General features: G+C 38.7%; 1 protein-coding gene across 7 annotated transcripts in view; it reads left to right on the top strand.

Annotated features, from left to right (window-relative positions):
- Window positions 1-793: 793 nt before the first annotated feature.
- CCSER2 (coiled-coil serine rich protein 2) overlaps window positions 794-27,760 on the top strand; it is a 187,876-nt gene continuing 160,909 nt past the window's right edge. For 2 of the 7 annotated variants that reach the window (XM_060642299.3, XM_060642297.3), the window contains exon 1: window positions 805-1,040. The gene's annotated coding sequence lies outside the window, so the exon portion shown is untranslated. Of the gene's footprint in view, window positions 1,041-27,760 lie in introns of all 7 variants that reach the window. The other 5 variants (XM_060642300.3, XM_060642298.3, XM_081790517.1 and 2 more) reach the window with 4 other exon arrangements.

Raw genomic sequence — 27,760 nt, 5'->3', positions numbered from 1 at the left:
AATTCTCCTTAAATGTTACTTATTGCAGTCGAGCTGTTGGTAAGTGTTGGCCCACAAGGATTTCAGTGAGCTGCTAGTCTATTTGTCACATATGTGCAGCTTGCAGGACTTTAACACTCAGCCAGACCTCGGAGACCTCCAGGATATTCAAGGCAGGCCCAGCTGCTGAGAAAGAAAGGAAAGGAACAGGCCTGTGGGTGATGGGAATTCTAAGGCGGTTCCTGGCAAAAGGAACCCAGATTGCGCCATGGAGATGCCGCAAATCTCAGCACTTGGGGTTGCCCCTTCCTTCCGCTCAGCCTCAGCAAGATCCCCTGTTTTGGTGTGGTAGGTTGGGTGTATGGTTCAGGCATGCGCCAGAGCATGGGAGGGCAGGGAATCGGGATGGACACAAATGCTGGAAGCGTCCACACCGCTGAAAGGTGGGAGCGGAGCCCATGTCAGTCCCAAAGCTCAGACTACTAACTTCTCATGGTCAGGAAGTGGAGTTGACAGGTCTGACCGCGGTCAAGCAGCAAATGTTAGTCCGAGGCCCCGGCTAAAGCGGTCAGCTGCAGGGCTGGCATCACGGGTTCAGTCTAGCGGACACCTGAGTCAGGGTGCAGAAAAGCAAGGTCAGTGGAGAGGGGCGGTCCCGAAGTGAAGGCGGAGCCTGGGGATTTCTGGCGCGGGGTGGAGGCGGGGCTAGGGGGTGGGCTGAGGCCGGAGTCGGGCGAGGGGGCGGATCTGAAGGCGGGGCCTGGCCCGTGAGGCTCGCGCCTGCGCACGCGGGTCCCGGGGGGCGGGGCTGCGCGCGCGCGGTGCGCGGGCCCTGGAGGGCGGAGTCCAGGCGGGTGCCGGCCAAGGGAGGGGGCGCGGTGTCTCTCGAGTCAGGCGCTCCCTCAGGCCGCGGACGCGATGCTGGCTGCTGCAGGTTTGGCTGCGCGGCCGGCGGGGATGTGACGGGCGGTCCCTCGCCTCACCTGCGGTCCTTGGGCCCGTAGGTCACTGGGCGACCCGCAGCCGGGCCGCGGCCGGGGAGGCAGCGTGACCTCCGCACGGTGAGAGTCAGGGTCGGGCGGGAGCCGGGACCGGAGTCGGGGCGGGGCGGGCGTCTGCGACAGCCCTGGGCGGGGGGCGCGGCGGGTCTCGGGCCCAGGCACCTAGGGTGAGGCTGTGACGCTCTCAGGCCTCCCGCCCTCCCGGCATCGTCTCGAGGTCCCCGCAAGCCGCCTGAGGAGGGGCGAGCGTGGAGGCTAGAGGCCGGACGCCCCCCACCCCGCGGGCTGTGACAGGCGCGCAGGGGGCCTCAGGCGCTGGGGGTGCGCCTTTCTCTTAGGAGAAATCAGGGCGAGGCCAAGTTACCCAGTGATTTCAGAGCCAGGATGCTTGCGAGGGTTGACAGGGGGAAAGTACCCGGGTGCCCCGAATGACTGTTGGGGTTTTTTTGTTGTTGTTGTTGTTTGTTTTTTTAATTGCTGGGCCAAAACAAAGACACACCTTAAAACACATCCTTAGATCAAACTTTGATGGACCACACCATTGCCATGGGTTCAGATGCTGCTTCTCTCTCCTTTTGACATCTGCTGTTTTTATACATACATACATATACATATATATATATGTATATTTTTTTATGTACCTATTTTTTTTTTTTATCAAAGTAAAAGGAAGAATGACTCCTTTGAGGTAGTCGTTAGTGGCTAAGCTTGAGTTTGAATTTCAATAATTGCAAATTCATCTTTGTAGGCTACCCAGCCAATTAGGCTTGCTGTTCCAGCACTAGGCCTTAGCCGTGTGGCAATTACTGATGCAGGGACTCTTCGTGGTCACAGATTGAAATGTGGATATTTCACTCTCATTGGTGAGCTGAATTGAGCTTCAGTCCTTTCAGAATAGTCATTTGAAAAAGCATTCCTTTTCTCTTTTTCTCCTGAGGATTAAAATATAATGGAACTAATTTTGCCAGTCACAAAAAAAAAAAAAAAAAAAAATCCTCTTGTAGACTAAAGATTTTGGTGGGGACAGCTCTTTAACCAAAAGGAATTTAAGATACCCTCCTCCTGCACAAAACTTGGTTTTATCTGCAATCAGTATAAGATAAAGATTTAAACATTCTTGAATGTTTTGCCTGTACTTAGTCTTCTCAGACATTATTACGGTTTGCCTCTTGAGATTTATTAAAGCTCTTTAGTGTTATTTGGTTATTTTCTTTAGTATTCTCTTTAGGCAAAACACACACACTTTCTTAAGAACCTTTTAGCCATAATTCATATTCTTTTACTTCCGTGTAAAGAAACTTCATGGTAAGAAACCGCTAGAAGCCATCCTGAGAGCAGGCACTCTTCATTTAAAACAACAACCATTTATTCTGTATTTCCATATCGAGACCTGCATTTTTTTGTTTGTTGCCAACTCAACTCCTTTGTATGCTAAATAGAAGGGGACTTTGATTCCCCGTGTAAAAGTCCGTCAGTGACTGTACATAATCTGTATTTGATAAAAGTCAAAGTCCTTTGAGATTTCTGATAACTTGTGAACGTTTCTAATTTCATTTCTGCCATTTTGCTCTCCTCTCCATACAGACACTACTTAAGAGTTCTCTGAAGATGACATCTTCCTTTGTGGTTTTACACTGTTCTCTCTATTGAGACTTCTTCTCTACTTAGTAAACAATTTGCTCTTCAAGATCTACCGAAAACATCACCTCTGAAAATGGTCCAGAAATCTTATCCCCCTTGTCTTGACTGATCCAGTACTACATCATGCATTCTTCGTTTAGCATCTGTCAGTTAGTAATGATTTGTTTATATGTCTGTCTCCATCAGACCTTTGGGTTCCTTCAATGCTAACATTTACTGTTATGTGGCACAGGTACTCAAAAACGATTTATTGATTACATTTTTGAGGAATGCTCTTGATCTTAAATGTAAGTTTAAGATAGGCAGACTTTGTGAACGATCTCTTTCAATATCGGAAAACATGGAAAAGATGAATGCATAAGGTACCTTTAAATTTCCATGAAGACAGTCAAAATTGTTGCTGATTGGGAATGAAATCCTAGTGATGACAGCAAAAAAATAATACATTTTATAATGCAAGACTAAAAAAGGCATGGCCAGTAAGGATTCCTGCTTCTTTGATTTTAAGAGTTTATTTTGAGGCAAAGTGATTTGCCCCAGGTCTTGCAGGTAGAAAGGGACAGAGCTGGGATACAATTCAAGCCTTTTGACTATTTGTGTATTTTACCTTTGCTCTCAGTTTCCTAATGATAAGTCTTAATAATTATTCTGCAATTTTGAGTGGAAGGTTTTGAGAGGCGTAGACATGTATTAGTAAAGGGGGTCTATTAATAGAATGTTGAACTTGAAAGAATTAACGAATTATTCGGTTTAGCTTAAAAAATTTTACCCATTAACTGATGCTTGAAAGGGCAAGTGTCTTATTTAGGTTGTTTAGAGTCCCTGGGACCCCACATCTTCAGACCTCATGCTTGTGTATTTTTCATTCCTTCATGGTGCTTTAGGGGGAAAATGAGGAAGCTGCCAATTTTTCAGAAGGAGAACAAATCGGCTTATATTTTCTCCCTCCTTGAATGCTTAGCTGCCACTCTTAGAAACTTAGAGCCCTTGAGTGGTGAGAAACATGATAATTCATTTGGGGATAGGGGAGAAACCTAACCTTCACTACTCTGCTTGGCTGGATAGTTTTTAACCTCAGTGCTTGGGGCTCTCTCTCCAGATGCCCCATAACAAGTGGCTTCTGCTCACCATATGGAGATCCCTCATACAGTTACGTTTTGATGGTAAAATGAGATTTTAATATAGTAAGGTTACAGATGGCTAATAGCATGGCTAAAATTACATGTGTGGCTAGTCTGTATGTGAGAAGAGCCTATCTGATTACTTGTCTATGTGATAGGTTTTTTGGGAAAAAAATTGATGCTTGTGGTTTTATGCTTCTGAAATGTGTACTTACTGTAGTGGGCCTGATCAATTCCAATAGGATTTTTATTTTACAAACAACTTAATGATGAAAGAAATAAAGAAAATAAATGTTTATTTTTTATTTTTCACCGTATATATGTGATTTTATACTATAATCAAAGCGTAATGTTTAATATTGCTTTCATATTTAATGTTTTATTTTTGCTATAATTTTTGCACATTTAAATTTTACAATGTTGCAGTGAATTGAGTTACTTATTTATAATAGTTGGACATCCAAGTTATTTCTTGCTTTGCAAGTAAAACAGTTATCATATAGCTGTGCTATGTTTTGCTTCTTTCCTTTAGGCTAAAGACCCAGGAGGGGGAATTACAAGGTCAGAGGGTCTGAAAGTTTTTGTCACTTTTGGAAAATATTGCCGAATTTATTTCTGAAAGATTTATTTATTTATTATTTTTACTTTTTAAAAGTTTATTTATTTTGAGAGAGAGAGAGAAAGAAAGAGAGAAGATGGGGGAGAGGCAGAGAGAGAGGGAGAGAGAGAATCCCAAGCAGGCCCTACACTGTCAACATGAAGCACTATCAGCATGGAGCCCAACATGGGGCTCGAACTCACAAACCCTGAGATAATGACCTGAGCCAAAGTCAGATGCTTAAGAGACTGAGCCACCCAAGTGCCGTGAAAGGTTTTTTTTTTTTTTTAATTGATTTACATTGCCTCTTGCTGTTTAGTTGACCAGTTTTGTCATACTTTTATAGGTTTTTGTTTTAAAAGTTTTTTTTTTTTTTTAAATAGGTGTAAGACTATCTACTGCCTAACATCTGTCTACTGCCTAACATAACTATTCACAATAGAAAAGCAAATGCAGTATTTTTCTGGTTTTACTTTCTCCTTTGTATGAATTGTTTGAATCGCTTCTCGGCCTTTTGGCTAAGATCAAGTGTATGAATTGTTTGTCCTTTGCCCATAAGTTTATTGGAATCTTTTTACCGATTTTCATTATCACTTAACATCATAAATATGAATCTCCTAAAATGTTTCTGATCTGTTTTGTTATTGTGAATTTGGCAGTTTTTAAAATTATTATTATTAAAAAAAATTTTTTTTAACATTTATTTATTATAGAGAGACAGAGCAAGAACATGGGAGGGGCAGAGAGAGGGGGAGACACAGAATCCGAAGCAGGCTCCAGGCTCTGAGCTGTCAGCACAGAGTCCGATGTGGGGCTCAAACTCACAAATTGCAAGATCATGACCTGAGCCGAAATCGTATGCCCAACCGACTGAGCCACCCAGGCATCCCAGCAGTTTTGAAAATTATTAAAAATCACTGACTTACAAAAAATTTTCGTGATTTCATCTTTTGATTGTGAAGTGTGAGAATGAATGTCACTCCATCATCTGATGCACACTTGTATTTTTTTAAGCTTCTTGAGTTTGTTTTGTTACATGTGTATATCTTTAGAAAATTATATATGCAGTTGAGATTGAATTTAGTTTATGTGGTTTAATACTATAGAGAATCACATTCTTAAAAATCTCTAAGTGAGTTTCTGTTGGTAAGTTGCAGCTTTTTTTTCTTCCTGAACTTGAATAGGAAACAAAACAAAGCTAGTTTTTTATTTTGTTTTGTTTTTTGTAAATGGGTACTTGTTTCTAAATAAGTTATAGTAAATTTTGAGGAAAGCGTATTTTGGTTAAATGAAGTTCCTGTTAGGTCATGGTTAACCAGAAGGTCATTTCTGATTTAACTCTTACTGTTTGTTAATCATTGTAAAATATATGAGAGTAAAACTTCGGTTATCTGCGTCCTTTGGGGAGTGAGACATGCTAGATAGATGAGATATCCCAGGGTAATAGTTAACATTGGTTGAATGCTGGGTACTGTTGTGGTACTTGGCTTGGAGTTGCTTTCTTGATTCCCGTAACAACTGTAAGAGGTAGGTTCTACATATCCTCACTTTGCAAATGAGGAAGCTTAGAGAGGTAAAGTGACCTGCCAAAGGTAACACAGCTAGTAAGCAGTGGAACTAGAGCTTAGTCTGTCTACTTTTAAAATGGTGTGTTTGAGAAGTGTATTATCTTATTTTTTGTGCTAAGGATTCGAACTTTATCTCGTAGGCATTGGAATGATATTAGATGTTTCAAAGTAAGGGGATGATAGGGTTTGTCTTTTAGGGAGTTGGCTGATGTGGTGGTGTGGAAATATATTGAATTGTGTTTCTGATAGGAAGTGGTTGCAATAGGTCATATGAGAAATAAAGCCTGAACTGCAAAGTGGATTTGGAGATCAGGGGATTTTATGGAAAGATACAGGACTTAGTAACTGATTTACAAGAGAATAGGAAGCTGGAGTGTTGATTTGGAAGATATGCAGTAGGGTAATGACAGATGAATATGTGCTTCAAACACTTTGTCATATTTCTTTTATGGCATTGACTGTGATGTATTTGCATCTAATCTAGTGACACATCTACCTCCCCCACTGGATTGTGTGCTTTTCAAGGGCAGGGACTGAGTAGAAGGCATGAACTAATACAGGATGAACTAATACAGGAAGAGGGCAGGAGACTGAAGTGGGGGTGGGAAACACCAAATCACCCACATCAAAGAATGGATGGAGGAAGAGGAGCTCTAGAAAGTGACAACTGCCAGGGAGGAGCAGGGAGACCCATCAGTGCCAGATGGGGGAGGAGTGTTACGGAGAGGGAAGTATTAGCACAAAAGTAAATACAAAGTGCCACTTCAGGCTACAAACAATTCTGGTTGTTGTGTCCCACTGTGATACGCTGATGACCAGCGGTTATATAGAGCTAAGTTGTCTTTACTTTGCTACCCACTTTTTCCTTCCACACTTTCTCAGAGTATCCTATGGTCTCCTGCTTCTTTTAGCTTAACATCTGCCTGCTACTGGTGCTGATGCTGGGACATGACTCAGCCTATTGAGAGCAACCAATCCGAACCCTCCTTTCTTTTAAGTCGATTGACAAATCTTCTCTGCTGAGTTGATTGCTTTTTTTGCATGCCCCCAGAGTTACTCCTCTGACTTTCAAGACTTCTGATTGGTTGTTTTGAGATTTGAAACCATTGAGAAGCCAGAGGATTTTCTTTTCTTTTCTTTTCTTTTCTTTTCTTTCTTTCTTTCTTTCTTTCTTTCTTTCTTTCTTTCTCATCCTAACAAGTGCCCTGCTCAATACCCATTGCCTACTTTCCCCTCGAGAAGCCAGAGGATTTTTATTTTTATTAAAAATTTTTTTTTAACATTTGTATGTTATTGATAGACAGACAGACACAGAGCATGAGCAGCGGTAGAGAGAGGGGGAGACACAGAATCTGAAGTAGGCTCCAGGCTCTGAGCTGTCAGCACAGAGCTGACACAGGGCTCAACTCACTGCGAGATCATGACCTGAGCCAAAGTTGATCGCCCAACCAACTGAGCCACCCAGGCGCCCCAGAGAAGCCAGAGGATTCTTAAAGACTGGATTCATGAAAGCTGAAGTTTTAACCTGTTTACTTTTCCATGTTGATCAGTTTGATCGTTGGACCATCTTTGAGGATTGTTGATCTTAAAAATGCTCCAGGATCATCATTCCAAATAATTAATAATCTTTGTTCTCTTTGTACTGTTTTATAGTTATCTAAGGTGTGGGGGCTTGTTTTAAATTTCCTTGGTCATTTCCTAACATTTCATATGATTGGTTTTCAAAGAGCCGCTTAGGAAAGGAATTTGTACTTGATTTCTTCTGCTATTATTTGCTTCAAAGCATCCTTATTCTTAACTTGCTGCCTTTTTCTTCCCAGTTTTCATCTGGCTGGTTTTTATACTTGGTAAGTACGATGGGAAGGGGAAAAGAGAAAAAAAATGGCTAATTACTTTTCTCTTCCCTGCCTTACTTTAGTTGTTACTGTCCTCCTCTCCACAATCACTGTTCCCAACTGTCCAATTTGGCATGGCCTCCTGCCCTATATCTTCAGTTCTGTGTGTGGGGATGGGAAATGCAAGACAGCTCTTTAGCTAAGGAATGCTGGATGTCTCAGGGTTTTGGTCCTTCTGTAATGGTGATACCTTTGTAGCTTAGTAGATGCTTTTTATTCCCTGGCAATCTACATCTCTGTAAAATACAAAAAATAAATGTAGGTCATGTTTCTTTGAATTAATTCTCATTCATTCCCTCTCTCTCTCTCCCTCTCCTCCTTTTCTCTCTGTTTCCTTCTCTCCCTTCCCCCCTTCCTTCCTCCCCCATACCCTTCTCCCCACCATATCAAGATAACACAGTCTTTGATGACTGACCCCCTAGTGAATACACTAGGGACAACTAAGATAGGCAGACACCAGAAGGTACTTTGAATTGTTGTTGTCATCATATTAATGATATTTGGTTGCAGCCTGAGTGCTTTGGGGAGATTTGAGAGCTTTCACTGACCATTATGTCTTGGCAGACAGTGTTATGGTTGGCAGTTACACTTTTCTCTGACAACCATAGTTTAGAAAAGCAGGAACTATTCGTAACAGCTGTTTAAGTGTAGGATGGGTCTGGTGATACTTTGATCTGAGTTGATAGGCCAGGTTATAGGAAACATAGCCTGGTAATATTTCTTTACAGAGAGTGGGGAGGCAGAGATGGCCATTTTTTTTTCCTTATTCTTCCTTTTATTCTTATTTTAAATTTTTTTCTAGGGTTTATTTTCTTCATTTCATAGTCACTTTTGCAGTCAACATTTTTCCAAGACTTGAGAAGTTCCACACTGTAAATTTGCTCAACCCAATCTTTGAGACCAGTCTAGATTTTCCTGATTCATGCCATCCATCCATTCAAGAAATACCCACTGAGCACTTGGTAATAATAGTGCAGTGAAGAAAATGCCTTTTCTGCCCTTGTGCAACTTTCATTCTAATGACAAGATACAGAAAATAAACAAGTGTATATGTAATATGTCAGCTATTATACTACTGTGGAGAAAAGCAAAGCAGAATAAGGCAGAGAGACCATGTAAGGAGGATGCTGCTGTTTTTTTTTTAATTAAAAATTTTTTTTAATGTTTATTTATTTGAGGGGGAGGTGAGCGGGGGAGATGGGGAGAGAGAATCCCAAGCAAGCTCCATACTGTTAGCACAGAGCCTGACATGGGGCTCGATCCCACAAACTGAGATCATGACCTAAGCTGAAATCAAGAGTGGGAGGCTTAACCGACTGAGCCATCAAGGAGCCCCAGGATGCTGCTATTTTATGTAAGATGGTTAGAGAAGGCTGCAGTGATGAATGGTATTTGAGCAGAAACATGGAAGAAGTGAGATTGTGATGATCTAATCTGTGCAGCTATTAGGGGAGAGAGTAGTTGAGGAAGACGAAGCAAGTGCAGATGTCTCGTGTCTGAAGCATGCTTGTCTTGTTTGAGGAGTGGCAAGTAGATCAGCGGAGGCATTGGGGGGGATGATTGGTGAAAGATGAGGTGGGGGGCCATAGAGGGTGCTGGGAGAGGTGTGCATGATAGATGATATATGGCCTCGTAGGCCAGTAGGACTTTGGCTTTTACTCTGAAGGTGGGAAGCATTTAAAGAGTTTTGACTTGTTTTAAATAGACCTCTCTGTTGTATGGAAACCAATTTGACAGTAAATTTCATATATTAAAAAAAAAAAAAATAAAAAATAAATAAATAAATAAATAGACCTCTCAACAGTTATGTAGAGAATGTCTGAAGGTGGGTATAATGAGATCATTCAGCAGGCTCCAGCAGCAATCCAGAGTGGGAGATGATAGCGATTTTAGGCAGGAATTGAGAGAAGTGCTTACAGTCTGTATACATTTTGAAATCAAAGCCAACAGAATTTGATGGTGAATTGGATGTGTCTGTTCATTGTTTTTTTCCTGACTAACTGGAAAAAATGGAGCTGCCATTTGCCAAGTTGGTGAAGACTTCAGGAGAAGCAGATGGGAAATAGTTTAATTTTGGTTATGTTAAGTTAGCAATCCAAGTGGAGATACTGTCCAGACAAGGTACAAGGTATACATGAGTCTGCAGTTCAGGGCAGAGGTCTGGGCTGGAGATAAAAAGTATTTATTTATTTATTTATTTATTTATTTATTTAGAGAGGGAGGGAGGGAGTGAGGGAGGGAAGGAGGGTGGGAGGCAGAGAGGGGCAGAGAGAGAGGGAGAAAGAGAATCCCAAGCAGGCCCCACACTGTCAATGCAGAGCCCGATGTGGGGCTTGAACCTGTGAACCACGAGACCATGACCTGAGCCAAAATCAAGAGTCGGACTCTTAACGGACTGAGCCACCCAGGAGCCCCTGGAGATAGAAATTTTAAGTCATGGACATGGAGATAGTATTTAATACCCTGAGAACTGATTAAGATAATCTAGGGAGAGAGTGTGGCTGTAGAAGAAGCCCAAAGATTTTGCTTTAGGGTCCTGTAATGTTGACAGGGAAAGAGAGAGAGAGAGAAGGACAGCCAGAGCTAGCAAAGGAAACTAAGAAGCATTCCATGAGGAAGGAGGGGAATTAAGAGTGAATGGTGGGGCGCCTGGGTGGCGCAGTCGGTTAAGCGTCCGACTTCAGCCAGGTCACGATCTCGCGGTCCGTGAGTTCGAGCCCCGCGTCAGGCTCTGGGCTGATGGCTCAGAGCCTGGAGCCTGTTTCCGATTCTGTGTCTCCCTCTCTCTCTGCCCCTTCCCCGTTCATGCTATGTCTCTCTCTGTCCCAAAAATAAATAAAAAACGTTGAAAAAAAAATATTAAAAAAAAAAAAAAAAAAAAAAAAAAAGAGTGAATGGTATTCCTGAAGCCAAGTAAATGTTTTAAGGAGGGAGTAAGTGAACAGCTATGGCAGATTTTATTAGATCCAGGACAAGGATGTGACTGTTAGATTTAGCAATATGAAAATCATTGGTGACTGTAACAAGTTCTTGGTGGTCATGAAAACTTTATTGGAGTGAGTTTTAAGAGAGAACTGTAGGAAGGGAGTTGGTTTCAAGGAGTTTGCTGTAAATTGAAGATGAGGAAAAAACAGGGTGATAACTAGAGGGGATGTGGAGTCAAGGAATTGTTATTTCCTTAAAAGATGAGTGCTTTTCTAGTATATTTGTATAAATACAAAAATATTTATAGTTTATGGAATGACCTAATAAAGAAGAATTAAAGGAGCGATTTCTTTGAAAAATAAATGAAATTAATTCAATCCTAATCTGTGAACCCAGAGTCTATCATTATCATATATATGTCCTTATGTATTAACCTATTTCTTTCAAATTAAGACAGTGGCTAGTGGGGAGAGGTGTTAAAGAACATCCCCATACCTCCAATTTGTTGAATTTTTTATCAGTTCAAAACTATAGTTTTTATATGTGAGTAACAAAATTTTTAATAGATTATTAGGAAATGGGTTAAATGGTCTTTTTTTATTTTTTATTATTTTTTTTGCTAACCTTTTTTTGTTTGGTAACTTCTTCCTGTTTATTGTCTTCAGCAGTTTTGCACAGTGCTTGCCCTGTGGTTCTAAATTTTGGTTTGGTAATCTCTGTTATAGTAGTTTTACTGTGAAATACCTTTTTAAAAAAGGGAAAAAATTAATTAAAAAAATTTTCTTAAGTACTTTTAAGGGAAAAATTTGATGGCCATTCTTTTTCCTTTTTTTCTAATGTACCTGACTGCACTTTTACTGTAATTGCTTCTGATTATTGAGTTGATGTTTGAGATGAGTTTAGAAACTTAGGTTGGAAGCCCATATTACAGTTACATTATTTTATGTGCCTCTTTTTGTGGTTCATTTATGTTTGAGTAAGTAGTTGTCAATATTTAGTGCTGAAGCATTACTGCAGTTGCTTTTAAATCTTCTTCATTGGTCTTCCTCCAGATTTTCTTCCATTAGCCGCTTATCCATACTTCTGACTTGAGTTTCTGAAACACACATCTGATCATGTTTTATTGTTGCTTTAAAAGTCTTCTGTGGCTTTCTGTTGTCTATGGAAGTTAGACACCTTTTTTTTTTTTTTTTTTTTTTTCTTCTTCTTTTGCTTCTTGCCCACCTCCAGCCTGTACCTGCATTCTGCTTTAGGGGATTTGGAGTGCTCCTTGCTAGGTTCTAATGCACATTTGATGTTTCTTACCACAGGATAATGGTCAAATTTGCTGTCAGTGTACAGAAGAAAGTCCTCCATGTGTTGTGGTCTTCATCTTTTATCATGGTTCTATGAATATGAGAAACTCTTTGACATCTCTGTGCTTTTGCACATAATATTCCTCTCCCCCCCCTCCCCCCGAATGCCATGTAACTACTTAGCTACCTTGTTAAATCACTTCATCTTTTTAGAAACCCAAATAAAAGTCTCCTCTTCTAGGAAAACTTCTAGGCATATTTTCATCATGTCTCTTCTAACCCACCTTCATTATATTCTCTGTTACCTGTGTTCCTGCAACATTTTGCAGTTATTTTGTTTTAGTATTTGCTGTATTTTCCTCTATTTGCTTTCATGGCTGGTCTCCCTTGCCTCACCATTAAACTTATAGTCACTCAAGAAATTTTTGTTGAATAAATGTTTGAGTAAAGCAAACGATTATTCAACATTGACCCACCTTTTTTTTAAGTTTATTTATGTATTTTTGAGAGAGAGGGCATGTGCGTGCACAAGTGGGGGAGGGGCAGAGAGAGGGAGAGAGAGAGAGACTCCAAAGCAGGGTCCGCACTGCTAGCACAGAGCCCAATGTGGGGCTTGAACCCACAAACTGTGAGATCATGACCTGAGGCAAAGTTGGGCACTTAACTAACTCAGCCACACAGGCATATGCTTTTTAAACCATTTACCTACTTTTTAAAAAAAATTTTAACTAAAAATTTTAATATTTATTTATTTATTTTGAGAGAGAGAGAGAGAGAGAGAGAACAAGTAGAGGAGGGGCAGAGAGAAGGAGAGACCCAATCCCAAGCAGGCTCCGCACAATCAGTGCAGAGCCCAATGAGGGGCGAACCCATAAACTGAGATCATGACCTGAGCTGAAATCAAGAGGTGGATGCTTAACTAACTGAACCATCCAGGTGCCCCTACCCTAAATGTATCTTAAACTCATTCTCTAGCCAGATTTTGACTTCTATGTTAGTGTTTTCTGTAGCACCATCTTTGGTTTCTCTATAGTATCCTTAAGTCTCACTTTTGTATCTTATCATTACTGAGTTTTATTATAATTCAACAAACATTTTTTTGGTCACTTCCCATGTACCTGATTTGTTAGTACTAGTGATGAGAGGCTGAATAAGATAAGGTCTCAGTCCATGAATTATTGTGATATATGATGAGTATAGTAATAGTGGAATATCTAGGACACCTTGGGAGTTCTGTCTTTCATGTACTCCTTAATTCTTACTTTGGCTACTACTAACCTCTTTCAGGCCCTAGATAATTTTAGACTCTTTATTTAGTAGCTGTCTTGCCTTAACTCTCTTGTCATTCCAGTTCATCATGAATACTGCCAGCAGATTCGATTCGTTGTCTTTGAAAGAAGAAAAAAAGTACAAGTCTTTCTTTTTCCTGTTCATGGAATAAAATCCAAAATAGAATGCAATCTGGAATGCCAAGTGTTTGGACCAGACTTCCTTTCTTCTCTTGTGCTACATGAACTGTTCACTATAGCAAAACTCTCTACATTCTGTTCCAAACACAGTTCATACTTTTCCTTTTTTGCCTTGCTTGTTTGAGCCATTCCACCACTGTAAAAACAGTGTTTTTACTCTTGGTTCCTCTACTTACTGAAATTGTATCTGTTCTTGGATGTAGTTCCCACTTGTTAAGTCTAGTGTGAACCTTTTTGATGATCATGCCCATATTTATAACACCCTTTCATCCTTTGCCTTCATGACACCACTATTTTCTGTTTTTCTTAACCTATTCTTTCTCAGCTGTCTTTACTGACTCCTATCCCTAAATGTTCATTTCCCAGGGTTTTCAATCTGACCTCTTTTTTCTTTATTCTGTTGTGCTTTCTTGGAACACATGTCATTTTTCATTATCTCTTTTGTGTTCATTTCCCCAGCCCTGTTTTTCTCTTGAACACTCCAGTCCTTAGGTTTGCTACTGAAAATGTCCACCTGATTGTCTAGCAGAAAACCTGAAAGTTACAACATCAAAAATTAAGTACATGTTTTTCTCCAGAACCTTGTGTTCACCTCATTTTCCTATCTTGGTTAATGATGCTGTCAGTCACTTAGTTACTCATATTATAAACCTGCGAATCATCCTGACTTTTGTTCTCCCATCCCTTATTTTCCATTAGCTGGCAAGTCCTGCTGTTGGAGCTTTTCCCTCTCCATTCCCTTTACTGTTTCCTTGGGCCAGGTTCTGATATCCTTGGTAACCACTGTAAAAGCTCCTTTAAAGTAAGTCTTCTGCTCAATCCTGAATATTGTATAGGAAATTCATGTTGGTTGTATCCTGTAGGAATGCCAATGGCAAAATAGTTTTAGGTCTGCCACTCTAGAATAGCACCTGAACCATGGACTAATCTTTGTGTATCCATTAAAGGTCAATTTCCTAAGTATTTCTATAAGATGATATTGTTAAGATATAATTTATGCTTTGTAAAATAAATTTTCTTAAGGATTAAGAATGTTATTTCTAAAGACAAAAGGGAAAGCAAGAAAAGATAGAGGGAAGCAGAGGTCTTGCTGCTGGGATAAGTGCCAGAAATGATCTTTTAGGATATTTTCTTAATGAACTAGAAGAGATTATAAATTTGAAAGTAACACTAGGTGCTTTGTGTCCAAATGCCAGTTAAAGAGCAGATAACTACAGAAGGAGCTTCAGACTATGAGTAGACAAAACTGAGAGCTTTAGTGTGGGGAATTGTAAGCTAATAGATTTGAATAGTACTTTGAAGAGATGTTTTTAACCATCAGTTCATAATCAGGTCAGACTCCTGATAGCATTATTGCATGTTCTGGCAGATACTGGCCTAATGTGCTGATGCTACAGAGGTGGTACCATGGTCACCACCTCTGTATCATCTAATATGTTTCATAAGCACAAGTCCTCTCGTATTGAAGCATTATTTTCTGAATTCAGGTATAGTCAAAGAAGAGCTCTTCAGTTTTTTGATTTTTTCTTGGTTTTCTTTCTTTGATTTTAGATAGAATTTGTCTTGCTTGTAACATTTTAAAAAGTCAAATTAACAGAAGAAATTACTTTAAAACTTGAGTGGCTTATATACTGAATTAGTTAGCATATATTTCAGAATAATTGAATATGTACATATTGTGAATATTTTGCAAGATTATTGTGTACATTTTTTTGGCTTTTGCTGTTGCTGTATTGTTGATTTTTGTTAATTTTCCATAAATTTAAGGTTTATCAGGCTGATACTAGATTCTCACTTGGAAATTACCTTGGAAAATGTATTTGAGCATTCTGTATTGTAGCATTTTGAAGTTGAACATGGGGTGTGTATCATTTTGGCTTATAATGTTCTGCCTAGGAGTTCCTCTCTGGAGGAGAAAAGGAAAAAGGCTTCATAGAGAGTCCCCAAAGTAGACCAGAGTGGTATTTTGAGCTGAGGGAGTAGTGTGTACTCTGGTAAGGAGTCCTGAAAGATCATAGTATGGGAATGGATCCTTGGGTGGTTTGGTGTGAGTGGAAGGCAGGGTTTGGTGGGTAGTGGTAGGAGAGAGCAGCTGCAAAGAAACACTTGCTTACTATCTGTGTATCTATGGACAGATTATGTGATTTCTCCAAGTTGGTTTTTGTTGTTGTTTGTTTTTTAATGCTGGTCGTGGAGTCCAACACAAGGTTCAATCCCAAGACCGTGATGATTACCGGAGCTGAAATCAAGAGTCAGATGCTTCACCAGCTGAGCCACCCAGGTGCCCCTCTCCAAGTTTCAATCTCCTTAAATATGCAGAATGAGAATAATAAAGATATCTGGGGCACCTCGGTGGCTCAGTCGGTTGAGTGTCCAACTTTGGCTCAGGTCATGATCTCCCAGTTTGTGAGTTCGAGCCCCACGTCAGGCTTTGTGCTGACAGCTCGGAGTCTGGAGCCTGCTTCAGAGTCTGTGTCTTCCTCTCTCTCTGCCCCTCCCACCCATGCTCTGTCTTTCTTAAAAAATAAACAAATAAACATTAGAAAAAGAATAAAAGATATCTAATTTAGGATTGTTGTAGGATTTAAATGAGGTAATGCAAATAAATACCTGGTACACAAGTTCTCAGTAGGTACCAGCCACTGTTGTTAGTACTGTTTTATGGCATTTGTTCTTTGGAGAGCCATTGAAAGATTTTATTTTTTTTAATTTTTTTAAGTTTATTTAAGTAAACTCTATACCCAACATGGGGCTTGAACCCATGACTCTCCAAGATCAGGAGTCACATTCTCCTTTGACTGAGGCAGGCAGGTGCCCTTGAAGGATTTTAAACTGAAGAGTGACATAATCAGATTTATAATTTTGAATATTAAGTCTGGGAAAAGTATAAAGGATGCATTAAAGGGAAAAAGCTGAAGGTAGGGAATTAAGGAAACTTATGTTAGTAGAATACTGGCTAGCGATGGTAAGAATCTAGATTAAGAAATGTGGTGTTGGAGAAGACAGGATGGATTTGAGAATTATCAAAAATTGATGTGCATTATATTCTATGAGTTGGGAAAATCTAAAGGGAACTAGGAAAATAGCAAGAATGTAGACAGAGTACTCAGCTGAGTAGAATATATTGTATTCTCTCATTCGTTAATGGGAGAGGGCAGAAGAGGATGGTTAGAGGCACATATTCACCATTGCCAAGGGTCTAATGGCTGAGCTGGGCTGCCTACCATTCTTTACATTGGACTGGAGCATTTGGGCATCTCTAGATGAGTCCAGAGCAGTGACTTTGGGCAGCACATAGGCATAATGTGCTAAATATCAGGAAGCTCTCATGAGTGCAGGAGAGACATGACACAACCACAAATAGACCTAAACGGTACCAGGCTTGAAACAGAGGAAGAGCTAATTCCTAAGGGACTGGAAAGACAAACTGACAGTTTTATTTTTTTTTTATTTTTTATTTTTCCAATATATGAAGTTTATTGTCAAATTGGTTTTCATATAACACCCAGTGCTCATCCCAAAAGGTGCCCTCCTCAATACCCATTACCCACCCTCCCCTCCCTCCCACCCCCCCAAACTGACAGTTTAAATTGTATTTGGATTTGAATCTCTGAGTTCTTCTCTAAGTGCTAAAAGATCAAGCCCTCCAGGACTCACCTAAGTTTTGTTGATTTTACAAGCTCAGAAGTATTTTTTTTTTTTTTATGTTTGTTTATTTTTGAGAGGGAGCACAAGCAAGGGAGGGGCAGAGAGAAAGGAGCTATCAGCGCAGAGCCTGACACGGGGCTTGAGCTCACAAGCTGAGTTCATAATGGTATTTTAGCATTTGATAATTGGGACATTTTGAAATGTTAACATACAGTCCGGGTGCCTGGGTGGCTCAGTGGGTTAAGCGTCCAATTTCAGCTCAGGTCATGATCTCACAGTTTGTGAGTTTGAGCCCCACATTGGGCTCTCTGCTGTCAACATGGAACCTGATTCGGATCCTCTGTCCCTCTGTCTCTCTGCCCCTCCTCTGCTGGTTCTCTCTTTCTGTGTCTCTCAAAAAAATAAACTGAAAAAAAAAAAAAGAGAAATGTTAACATACAGTCATTTTGTTAAAAGATGCATATCTGCTTTATGATTTTGTTTTTGGAACACTTTATGTATATTATCATTTAATCATATATTCTTTGGCAAGTTTAATTGTAGCATTTGAAAAACTGCCTTTTACAGTAAAATGATTAGTTTTCAATTTGTTTATTAAGTTGAATATTCTTACGTTACATAATTTTACTTAAAGATTATGATAATAGAGAACAAAGTTCTGTCTAGAATATTATGACGTGTATTTTGTTGTCAGTGAAGTGTTCCTGCATTGATTGACCAGTAGCGAGTATAGCTAAAATATAAATGTACTTTGATTTTAAGGTGTGGTTGATACTTAGGCCTCAGCCTACAATACTTTTTTCCTTTTGTTAATCATATTTTATGAAATTATAATTGTGTTATTTGAAGTAGACAAGATTTGGGGATTGTGCGTACTGTTATTGGCATTTTCAGTTCTTTTTTTTTTTAAGTGTGATGCCAATTTTATTTTTTTATTTTTATTTCTTTTATAAATTTATTTTTTTTTAGTTCAAGTTAGTTAACATACAGTGTAGTATTGGTTTCAGGAGTAGGCATTTTCAGTTTTTTATCAGCAATACCCAGATATTATGTCTCCTTTGCTGTGGAATTAGAGTAAGACTCTTTCTACATGCTGCTGTGTCCAAGGCAAAGAAAGAAAATACCTTCTAGTAAAACTGCAGTTATACATATTTAGATTTTTCAGTAACTTTCATTTCTTCACTTAGTAGCTTTCATTGAGTGTTTTTTCTGCACATTAAAGTGGAATACTTGTGGATATGGTCTTAAAAATGATGTGATAATTGCTATACCCAGAGATGTATGGGAGCATACAGGAGGAGCACTTAACCAAGGCAGGTGTCACATGAACATGCTGATTCTATGGTGAGCTTTATTGCTATATATTACATGAGAATAGAAATACAAAACTAAAGAGTTGTCATCTAGCAGCCTGATACAGATCAGGTCATAGGAACTAGTACATTCCAGAGAGATATAGACATTGTAGGTCATGGGAGATGGCAAATTGCAGTAAGCCTGTTGTTATAGCCCTCACTGTTGTTATAGCCCTCACTTCTTGTCATGCTCTCTCCTTGTGGAGCTGTCGTGTATGCTTCTTGTCTCCCTGATGGGGACACTATTCTTGGTAATGGAAAAGTCTAGATGGCTGGTTTGGGGGGAAATATATATAAAATAGGTTGAAAATAACTAGAATTCTTTAGCATGAATGAGATAAGTATAGTATTGACTGCTTACATTTTTTAAATTTGGAAATACTTTCATACTCACAGAAAGTTTGCAAGAATGAGAATAGTACAAAGAATATCCAAATAATCTTTATCCAGATTCACCTATTATCAAAATTTTGTGCTATTTATTATTTCTTCTCTTGCATATATACATATGTACATATACCTCTGTGTACGTATATATGGTCTCTTGTACACACACACACACACTGCACACACCAAGCATTTGAGAATAAGTTGCATATGTCATGACACTTTCCCCTGAGTACATCCACATGTATTTCCTAAGAATAGGGCTTAAAAAAGAAAAAACTAACCACTGTACGATTATGGACTTCACTAAACTTAACATTGATAAATAATCTTCCATTTGTATTCCAATTTTTTTTTCATTGGCCAAGTCTCCTTTATAGTATTTCTCCCCTTACACAAACTGCTTTTTAAGAGCAGAGAATGGAGAATGAGTGATATTTGGTAGAAATTTTTTTCTTTAAGGATCTAAAGAAAATCATAGAAACTTAAAGTTTAATTTCCCTTTTACTCCAAATCCGTCTCTCCCCCAGTTTTTCCATTTCAGAAAATGGTGGCACCATTTGATTAGTTGTTCAGGCTGGAAAACTGAGAGTCATCCTTGATTTCTCTCTTTCCCTTTTTCCTCATTCCTTGCATTTAATCTGTCACCCAAGTGCTATAGCTCCTGTTTCCCCCTGCCTACATCTTGAACTCTTCTCCTCCTTTCTATCCATCTACTTCACCCTGCCCAGTGTGTCATCATTTCTCAATGGGGCTCCTTCCTACCTACCTTCTTAACTAATTTCCCTGCTTTTGTGTTTTCTCCCTTCCAATTCATTCTCCACAAAGCAGCCAGAATGATTTTTTAGGAATGAAAATCAGATCATGTCATTTTCCTCATAACCTTCCGTGGCTTTCCATTGTGCCAGAGCACTCTTTGTCTAAATAGCTCTTCTTTCTTTAGGTTATAACTTAAATATTCTTCCTCTGAGATGCTTACCTTGATGCCCAGTCTTCTGTTTTTGTTGTTTTCCTTCACAGGACTTTGATTTGTAGTTACTTGTTTGCCTGTTTTGTTGTTTGTTGTTACTAGACTAATTGCAGAAACCATAGGGGCCATGTCTGTTTTGTCAACTTTTGTATACTTAGCACCTAGTGCATTTCTGGGAACATGGCAGGAGATTAAATATTTAAACATGCTTAGTGAAAGGAAACAAAGAGGTTATGTACTCCTATTGCTCATCCAGTGTAAGAGTCTGCACTCTCTGGCAAGTATTATTCAACTTGTTTTTGAATGATTTCAGATGCACTGCTTAGTGTTTTATGTGGTAGTCCATTACCTTTTTCAGTAATTCTGATAGTTTGAAAGATGTTCTTTACTTTGAGCTGAAAACTGTCTTTCTGTATTTTTGCCCTTTGATCCTCATTCTGCCCCTCTCTTGACACCTTAAACTATTTGACAGTAATAATCATATATTCTGTTGGTTAGGCTAAAACATTTGTAAATGCTTTACTTTTCATTATGTAATATGGTTCTTCACCCTTACCCTGTCTGTAAAAATCCATTTTGTCAGGTTAACTCTTAAAGTGGTATATTGAAGAATAAAGATGTTCATGATCTTTGGTCTCGTAATTTGTGGTTAAATGATTTAAGCATATTAATCCAATGTAATATATTGTAGCCATCAAAATAATAAATGTAACATTTCTATAGAAATGTGGGAAATGCTTGTAAAATAATTAACAAAGTAGAATGTTAAATTGTATCTAGTTATTATAGCCAACTGAGTAGCTTATAGCTAGTTTGATAAGGGGTAAATGTAATGCTTACGACTGTTATCATTCCAGTGAGAGGTAAGGGAGACTTTAATAGTCTGCATTAATTCTTCTTGACTTAGATACTGTCTTTCTTTTATTGTAGTCTAGAATTACTTGTTTTGTGGCTTTACCTCACTGTTAACCCATTTGAACTCATCAGCTAAAATTGCTCAAGCTAAACCATGGAGCAAAATTTGTTTCCTTGAGATGTAAACACATTTGAATTTTTCACGATGACGTATCAAATTGGGTTAGAGACTGAGATGTACTGAATGGCTGAGGGATTGTTCAGGGCGTTCTTTGCTATCTAAATTATTTCTTGAAGGTACTGTGGACTGCTGGTATATTATTTGAATATTCTGTCCCAATACTATAATGTTATTGTCCTGAAATAGGCTAATATTTTAATAGTATTTTTAATCAAAACTAATAATTAAGTTGTAATTATAACTACTGTTTAGACAGTTATTTTTGAGAAAAAGCTTACTTAATATGTGATGGTAGCATATTTAAAAGCAAACTTAAGGGGCGCCTGGGTGGCGCAGTCGGTTGGGCGTCCGACTTCAGCCAGGTCACGATCTCGCGGTCCGTGAGTTCGAGCCCCGCGTCAGGCTCTGGGCTGATGGCTCAGAGCCTGGAGCCTGTTTCCAATTCTGTGTCTCCCTCTCTCTCTGCCCCTCCCCCGTTCATGCTCTGTCTCTCTCTGTCCCAAAAATAAATAAATGTTGAAAAAAAAAAAAAATAAAAATAAAAAAAAAAATAAAAAAAAATAAAAGCAAACTTAAAAATTCATACTTTATTTTTACAGAAAAATGTCTTTAGAACTGAATTATTTAATAATGTCCAAATTTACAGATGTTTATTTAGTATTTGGAAGGCTTTTTTTTCTTGTAAAAACATCACTTTTTGTTAACCTAAAAGAATTGAAAACAACACCATTGGATATTAGTAATTAAATCTAGAAAAAAATTGATGAAAATTATTGTTCTAATTGATATGTGAAGAAAATCAGGTTTTATTAGATGAACATTAAGGAGATAGGAGGACACTTAGAATGAGAGTAGGTTTCTTTCTTGTTGTTTGTGTCTAGTTATTTGTTGTAAGTGGTTGTTGAGTGAATTCTGAAAGAATTGCTCGGCCCATCCTGTGACAGAAGAGTTGGCTTTGTAGCCAGCAAACTCTGTGAATGGCAATTGTCTTAACTTCTCTGGACTCAGTTTCCTATATGAGCTGTGATTTCCCAATTCTAAAACTCTGGTTTATTGAAGTATACTATATGACAGAGTGGCATTTTCAAGGTATAGAAGTTATTAGCACTTTTATTTATTCCATCTAATTTCACTTCAAAGTATTTTTCTTGCTAAGAAGTTATTTTTATCTCATTTTTTTTTTTTATGTCCCTTTTGTATTTTCCATGTGGAGAGAGTATCTAATAAGTTTGTGTGGAAAGGTTTCAGTTTTTTAAAAGGTGTAAGAGGAGACTCTGTTTGTTGTTCTGATGAGCTGGGTCATTTTTAGCCAACACTCCTTCTAATAATAAATAACCATGACAGGCAAAATTTATTTATTTGTTTATTTATTATCTTTTTTTTACGTTTTTATTTTTTTAACTTTTTAAGGTTTTTTATTTTAATTCCAGTTAACATACAGTGTTATATTAATTTCAGGTGTACACTGTAGTGATTCACCACTTACATACATCACCATCTACTCATCAGGACAAGGGCACTCTTTAATCTCCATCACCTATTTAACCCATCCCCCCCACCTACCTCCCCTCTGGTAACCATCAGTTTGTTCTCCATAATTAAGAGTCAGTTTCTCTCTTTTTTTCTTTTTAGTTTAAATTTTAATTAGTTAATATGCAGTGCAATATGGGTTTCAGAAGTAGAATTCAGTGAGTCAGCACTTACATGCAACATCGTGTGCTCATCGCAAGTATCCTCTTTAATACCCATCACCCATCTAGCCCATCTCCCACCCACAGGCCTCCATCAACTCTTAGTTTGTTCTCTATTAAGTGTCTCTTGTGGTTTGTTTCCCTTTCTCCTCTTCCCCCACCCCTTCCCTTATGCTCATCTGTTTTGTTTCTCAAATTCCACATATGAGTGAAATCATATGATATTTGTCTTTCTCTAATTGACTTATTTTGCTTAGCATAATACATTCTAGCACCATCCATGTTGTTGCAAATGGCAGAATTTCACTCTTTTTGATGGCTGAGTAATATTCCATTGTATATGTCTTCTTTATCCATTCATCAGTTGATGGACATTTGGGCTCTCTCCATAGTTTGGCTATTGTTGATAATGCTGCTATAAACATTGGGGTGCATGTGCCCCTTTGAATCTGTATTTTTGTATTCTTTGGGTAAATACCTAGTAGTGCAATTGGTGGGTTGTAGGGTAGTTCTATTTTTAGTTTTTTGAGGAACCTCCATATTATTCCTCCAGAGTGGCCGTACCACTTTGCATTCCCACCACCAGTGCTTGCCAAAGGGATTCACCTTTCTCCATATCCTCACCAACACCTGTTGTTTCTTGTGTTGTTAATTTTAGCCATTTCAGTTGGTGTAAGGTGGTATTTCATCATGTTTTTTTCTTTAATGTATTTTATTTTATTTTTAAATATTTATTTTTGAGAGAGAAAGTGAGGAGGGGATGTGCAGAGAGAGAGGGGGACAGAGGATCTGAAGTGGGCTGTGCAGCTGACAGCAGAGAGCGCGATGCAGAGCTCAAACTCATGAACCGTGAGATCATGACCTGAGCTGAAGTCAGACACTCAACTAACTGAGCCACCCAGGCACCCCTCATCATGGTTTTGATTTGTATTTCCCTGATGATGAGTTGTTGAGCATCTTTTCATGTGTCTGTTAGCCATCTGGATGTCTTTGGATGTCTATTCATGTCTTTTGCCCATTTCTTAATTGGGTTTGCGTTTTTTTGAGTGTTGAATTTGTAAGTTCTTTACGGATTTTGGATACTAACCCTTTATCAGATTTGTCATTTGCAAATATCTTCTCCCATTCTGTAGGCTACCCTTTAATTTTGTTGATTGTTTCCTTTTCTGTGCAGAAGCTTTTTATCTTGATGAAGTCCCAATAATTCACGTTTGCTTTCATTTTCCCTTGCCTTTGGCAATGTGTTTAGTAAGAAGTTGCTCTGGCCGAGGTCAAAGAGGTTGCTGCTTGTGTTCTCTACCAGGATTTTGATGGTTTCCTGTTTCATGTTTAGGTCTTCAATCCATTTTGAATTTATTTTTGTATATGGTGTTCGAAAGTGGTCTAGTCATTTTTCTGCATGTCAGTGTCCAGTTTTCCCAACACCATTTGTTGAAGAGACTTTTTTCTATTGGATATTCTTTCCTGTATGTTGAAGATGAGTTGCCCATATAGTTGTGGGTCCATTTCTGAGTTTTCTGTTCTGTTTCATTGATCTATATGTCTGTTTTTGTGCCAGTACCATACTGTCTTAATGACTACAGCTTTGTAATATAGCTTGAAATCTGGAATTGTGAGGCCTCCAGTTTTGTTTTTCTCTTTCAGTATTGCTTTGGCGATTGGGGTCTTTTGTGGTTCCGTACAAATTTTAGGATTGTTTGAGGTAGCTCTGTAAAAACTGCTGGTGGTATTTTCATGGGAATTGCATTAAATCTGTAGATTACTTTGGGTAGTATAGACATTTTAACAATGTTTGTTCTTTCAATCCATGGGTGTAGAATGCTTTTCCATTTCTTTGTGTCCTCTTCAGTTTCTTTTATAACTCTTCTATAGTTTTCAGAGTACAGATCTTTTACCTTATTAGTTAGCTTTATTCCTAGGTATCTTAATTGTGTTTGGTGCAATTGTACATGGGATTGATTCCTTGATTTCTTTTTCTGCTTCTTTGTTATCGGTGTATAGAAATGCAACAGATTTCTTCGCATTTATTTTACATGCTGCAACTTTGCTGAATTCATGTATTAATTATGAATTTTTTGGTAGAAACTTTTGGGTTTTCTACATATAGTATCAGGTCATTTGCAAATGATGAAAGTTTGACTTCTTCCTTGCTGATTTGTCTGTCATTTATTTATTTTTTAATGTTTATTTTTGAGAGAGAGAGAGCATGAGTATGGGAGGGGCAGAGAGAGAGGGAGACACAGAATTGGAAGCAGGCTCCAGCCTCTGAGCTATCAGCATAGAGCCTGATGTGGGGATTGAACCCATGAACTGCAAGATCATTACCTGAGCCGAAGTCGGATGTTTAACCCACTGAGCCTACCCTTTATTTCTTTTTGTTGTCTGATTGCTGAGCCTAAGACTTCCAGTACTATGTTAAATAGTAATGGTGAGAGTGGGCATCCTTTGTCTTGTTCCTGACCATAGGGAAAGGCTCTCAGTTTTTCCCCATTGAAGATGATATTAGCTGTGGGTCTTTTGTATATGGCCTTTATGATGTTAATGTATTTTCCATCTGACCCTACTTTATTGAGGGTTTTAATCAAGAACGGATGCTATATTTTGTCAAGTGCTTTTTCTGCATCTATTGACAGGGTCATATGGTCTTTACCATTCTGTTAATGTGGTGAATCATATTTTTGATTTCCAAATATTGCAGTCAGATGCTCTACCACTGAGCTATACCCCCTTGATTTGCAAATATTGAACCAGCCCTGTGGTCCAGGAATAAATCCCACTTGATCATGGTGAATAATTCTTTTAATGTAATGTTGAGAGACAGAGTGAGAGGGGGGGAGGGGCAGAGAGAGACACACAGAATCAGAAGCAGGATCCAGGCTCTGGGCTGTCAGCACAGAGCCTGACATAGGGCTCAAACCCACAAACTGTCAGATCATGACCTGAGCCGAAGTCGGACGCTTAACCGACTGAGCCACCCAGGTGCCCCGGTATTAACTCTTCTTTAAATGTCTTGTAGAATTCCCCTGGGAAGCCAGTCATCTGGCCTAAGATTCTTGTTTGTTGAGAGATTTTTGATGACTGATTCAGTTTCTTTGCTGGTTATGGGTCTGTTCAAATTTTCTTTCTTCCTATTTCAGTTTTGGTAGTTTGTGAGTTTCTAGGAATTTGTCCATTTCTTCCAGGTTACCCAGTTTCTTGGCATATAATTTTTCGTAGTATCTTTTAATAGTGTTTGTATTTCTGTGGTATTGATTGTGATCTCTCCTCTTTCATTCGTGATTTTATCTACTTGGGTCCTTTCTTTTTTCTTTTTGGTAAGTCTGGCTAGGAGTTTATCAATTTTGTTTATTCTTGCAAAGAACCAGCTCTTAGTTTCATTGATCTGCTCTACTCTGTTTTGTTTGTTTGTTTTTGTTTGTTTCTATAAAGTTAATTTCTGTTTTAATCTTTATTATTTCTCTTCTTCTGCTGGCTTTAGGCTTTATTTGATGTTCCTTTTCTAGCTCCTTTAGGTGTAAGGTTAGACTGTGTATTTGGGACCTTTCTTTCTTCTTGAGATAGGCCTGAATTGCAATATACTTTTCTCTTAGGACTGCCTTTGCTGCACTCCAAAGAGTTTGGACTGTCGTGTTTTCATTTTCATTTGCTTCCATGTATTTTTTTATTTCTTTAATTTCCGGGTTAACCCATTCTTTAGTAGGATGTTTTTTAACCTCCATGTATTTGAGGGCTTTACAATTTTTTTCTTTTGCTTGACTTCAAGTTTAATAGTGTGTTGATCTGAAAATATGCATGGTATGATCTTGATCTTTTTGTACCTGTTGAGGGCTGAATTGTGGCCCAGTATGTGATCTGTTCTGGAGAATGTTCCGTGTGCACTCGGAAAGAATGTGTATTCTGCTGTGTTAGGATAGAATGTTCTGAATATATCTTTTAAGTCCATTTGGTCCAGTGTGTCATTCAAAGCCATTGTTTCCTTGTGAATTTTCTGTTTAGATGATCTGTCCATTGTTGTAAATGGGGTATTAAAGTCTCCTACTATTATTGTATTATTATCAATGAGTTTATGTTTGTTATTAATTGATTTATATATTTGGATGCTTCTAAGTTGGGGGCATAAATATATCTTCTGCATCACCTATTCTCTCCTCTGCTGCTTTGGTCCTCATTGTGATTGTTTCCAGTCAGTTTTGCATCTTGGTTATAGCATTTTTAATTTCATCCTGACTAGTTTTTTGTTCTTTAATCTCTGCAACAAGAGTTTCTCTGGTGTCTCCTGTGCTTTTTTCAAGCCCAGCTGGTAGTCTTATAACTAACTTGTTCTAAATTCTTATTCCAGTATACTGCTTTTATCTGTTTTGAGCAAGTCCCTGGCTGTGATTTCTTCTTGACCTTTTTTTGGGGGGAGAATTACCCCATCTTGTAATTTTGGCTAAGTTTCCGTCATTTGTATGTTTTGAAAGTTTGTTATGTTTCCTGCCCCCAAGAATACTGTTATATTAAAAAGGAGTCATACATTGTCCAAGGCCTGGCACTAAAGAAAGTGTTTCTGGTATTTGCTGTGTGAACTCTGCTGTTGCATTTTGGCTGCTCTTTCCCAATGGTCAGTCCTCTGTAGTGCTTCTTGGTTGCAGTGTGGAGTCTTTGGACCTTTAACTAGGTGTGCATTGATTTGTTTGTTAAAATAAGTCTGGAAAAAAAAGGGTGGGGGTGAAAAGCCTGATTTGAAAAAAAGAGAAAATGAAAGGGAACAATAAAAACCAAGCAATCAAAAAACTGTAAGACTTATTCCAAAGAAAAAGAAAGGAAAAAAAGAAAAAATAAATAAATAAAGAAAGAAGCTGCATACAATTAAAAAGAGAAAAGGAAATGAAACAAACAAACAAAATACTATGCACCTGGTTCCAAAAGGAAAAAAAAAAAAAAAAGTAAGCCTGCTCCTCTTTCCACCAGAACTGCAGGCGTCATTTTGAAGCACTCTGTAATCAGTACATTTGGTGCATGCGGGATCCTGGCTGTGCTGGTCCTTTGGAGAAGAAGCCTGCTCTGCTGGCTCAGAGTCAGTCTTGCCCTGGTAAATAAGCAGTTGCCAGTCTCAACCTGGCAGGGTTTGGTGTATGTGAGTCCCTCTTCCACTGGGGGCCTCTGTGTTGCTCTCTGAAGTCCCACCTGGTGGTTTTG

The sequence above is a fragment of the Panthera onca genome, chromosome D2 (assembly GCF_046562875.1).
Source record: "Panthera onca isolate mPanOnc1 chromosome D2, mPanOnc1 haplotype 2, whole genome shotgun sequence".
Classification (NCBI taxonomy): domain Eukaryota; kingdom Metazoa; phylum Chordata; class Mammalia; order Carnivora; family Felidae; genus Panthera; species Panthera onca.
This window is presented reverse-complemented; position numbering and strand designations above follow the sequence as displayed.